This window comes from Lolium perenne, chromosome 6, assembly GCF_019359855.2.
Source record: "Lolium perenne isolate Kyuss_39 chromosome 6, Kyuss_2.0, whole genome shotgun sequence".
Classification (NCBI taxonomy): domain Eukaryota; kingdom Viridiplantae; phylum Streptophyta; class Magnoliopsida; order Poales; family Poaceae; genus Lolium; species Lolium perenne.
In genome coordinates, this window is record NC_067249.2 from 230778116 (window position 1) to 230780865 (window position 2750).

Genomic DNA, 2750 nt, shown 5'->3' on the forward strand with positions numbered 1-2750 from the left:
GATGGTCAAGGCACATGCTGTTTTGCTTGTCTAGTGGAGCAGAGAACTCGTCGTCCCCTCTATGTCTAAGCGACGTTGCCACTGCCTATGGTACTGCTGCACACACGTAGTAATTTACTTGTAAAAGAGAGGATCACGAGCAACATATTCAGATAGAAATAATCATGTAGAGCAATAATACGGATTCCACAGGTTTATATTTTTTGGACAAAGAACCATAGGAGAATATGGAAGCCGCATAAACTGAAAGAGAAACACAAAGGGCATTGAAATTCAAGAAGGGGGTTACAGAGGTTTCCATTATCGTTGAAATAGAAACGCTTAGCCCTTGCGGAGTTGCGGCAAGCGATTGGTCTTCAGAAAAAAGCTATGGAAAACGGCATCCGTGCCCAGCTGGTCTTCTTCCCCGACTCCTGCACGCCGTCAGCGCTCCAGGATACCGCCGCGCAGCACCTGAGTGTACAAGAGTTTTCTCTACCATTTATTAGTACAGCTAGCAAAATATTTACCTCCAAATGAGGATAACTAACTTCAGTGAGAGAGACTAGCAGATTAGGATCCAAAATTACCGGAATCAGCCAATTGTATTACACTATAGCTTCCAAAGGAAATTCCAGATCGAGCATCCAGATATGCAAATCCTTCTTCTGGACTTCGATCTGACATCCACTCAAAAATACATATTAATGAACAAATCTCAAATTGCAATTTGATATGACATTCACCAAAAGTACATGTTCAAACAGAAAGTCTGGGAACACATTTCGAATTTACAATCAAATTACTCCGATTAATGTGTTTGGATGGCACATTGTAAATGGGAATCTTCAATTAAATGAGTTCAGCGGACAGAAGTAACAAGAAAAACCAACCTCATATCCACGTGCCCAATTACAGATATTGAATCTTGCAACCAGGCCTCCCTCGCCCCGTGAGAAAGAAAAGAATATTGTTCTGACAAATAAAATGGATCCTGTGCAGATTCCACGGAGATGAAAATCAAATCGTTGACTCGTGAAAAACACAAATTGATGGCTCCCCACCTCTGTGCATCCAAGAAAATTCGTGCAGAAGCAGATCGAAAAAGAAAAGGAAGATCACGAAGTGAAAAAAAATCTTGAAAAAAGGGTGGACGGACTGGGTAAGAAGCTCCGCTCGTGCCTTCCTTCCGAGCTGCAGGATGGATCACTGGTGGCCATGGCGCGAGCTGCAGCGCCAGCGACCTTGGCGCGAGCTACAGCGCCGGATCTCGCGCGGTGCACCAGTCTGGGACTTATCTTGGGAACGACGACAGGTTGGGATGCGGCGCGGTAGGGAGCGGCCGGCTCCGCTCGCTGCAGTGTACGGAGGCCGGCCGCCGGACCCGAGGATGCAGTGGTGGGCCGCGGTGGATCAAAACGCATATATTCAGGAAGGAACAAATCACAAATCATAGGTTTTGAGGGCTGAGCCGTGTATCCCAGGAGGAGATGCACGGGTCCAACGCGCGGGGATCCAGACAAAAAAAACAGGCGGCGAGCTCCCTGGCTCTCGTTTCTCTGGAGAGATCTCAGCTAGCCGGCCGTGGTAACAAAAGTGGAGAGGAGGCTCTGGAAAAAAGGATACAAATCCAAATCGGAAAAAAATGCAGATCCAGATCGAGAAAAAAGAGAACGAAATCGTTGGGTCGGGCTGAAGTTTACGGGAACACGGGGATGAATCGGAGGCCACGCCGTGGACGGATGCAGGGAAGAAGCGGCGGACGAGCTAGTGCCGGTGGGAAGCATGGTGGAAGTGCGGCCGGGAGAGTTGACGGAGCTGCGTATATGGTGGGGGTCGGGTGAGGTGAGAGAGAGGGGGCATCTGCGTGCGTGGTGGGGGTGCCCTGGTGGTGTTTGTGGTGGGGGTCGGGTGAGATGAGAACGAGAGAGCGGCGTACGCGCGGTGGGCCCGGCGGGTGGTGGGTTTGGGTCGGATGGAAAGAGAGAAAAAGAAGCTAACGGACGTTAAGTGGATGTGCGGTGGAAAATGCTCCATAGGGTGATTCAATGGCTAGATGTGGGTGCGTAGCTAGCACCCATGGTAGCTCACTATTTTGGATATATATATATATATATATATATATATATATATATATATATATATATATATATATATATATATATATATATATATATATATATATATATATATATATATATATATGACATAAGAAGGCTATGTACTTTGGTTTTCATTTTTTGATTTTTTTGAATGTTTAATGCCATTTGAATCTTGGTCAAGTCCTAGGTTTGACCAAGATTTTAGCAAGTTTAAAACACATGAAAATGAAAAGGCAAGCCTGGATCCTTCTTAGTCATTCTAAAATGAAGCTTTTGGGGGTTCTTGAAATCTCAATATAATGCTTGAAACCCAAAACCACTTCTCTTCATGCTTGACTTCATAAGACAGAGTTAAGTGTTAGGGGTGGTAGATACATGCTTTTTCTATTTTAAATATGTCTAGACCTTGTTTATCAACTTGTTGAATGCTTATTTTATATGACATAAGAAGGCTATATATGTGCTTTGGTTTTTCATTTTTATGTTTTTTTAATTTTATGCCCATTTGAATCCTGGTCAAATACTAGCTAGGTTTGACCAAGATTTAAGCAATTTAAAAACATGAAAATGAAAAGGCAAGCCTGGATCTTTTTTAGTCACTCTAAAATGAAGCTTTTGGGAGGTTCTTGAAATTTCAATGTTTGAAACCAATACGACTTCTCTTCATGC

General features: G+C 44.0%; 1 long non-coding RNA gene across 1 annotated transcript; it reads right to left on the reverse strand.

Annotated features, from left to right (window-relative positions):
• Positions 1–241: 241 nt before the first annotated feature.
• On the reverse strand, positions 242–1539 carry LOC127309293 (uncharacterized). Its single transcript, XR_007857086.2, has 2 exons — positions 570–1539; positions 242–453 (listed from the first exon to the last, which is right to left on the reverse strand). It is a non-coding gene; the product is annotated as an uncharacterized lncRNA (long non-coding RNA).
• Between the last annotated feature and the right edge of the window lie 1211 nt (positions 1540–2750).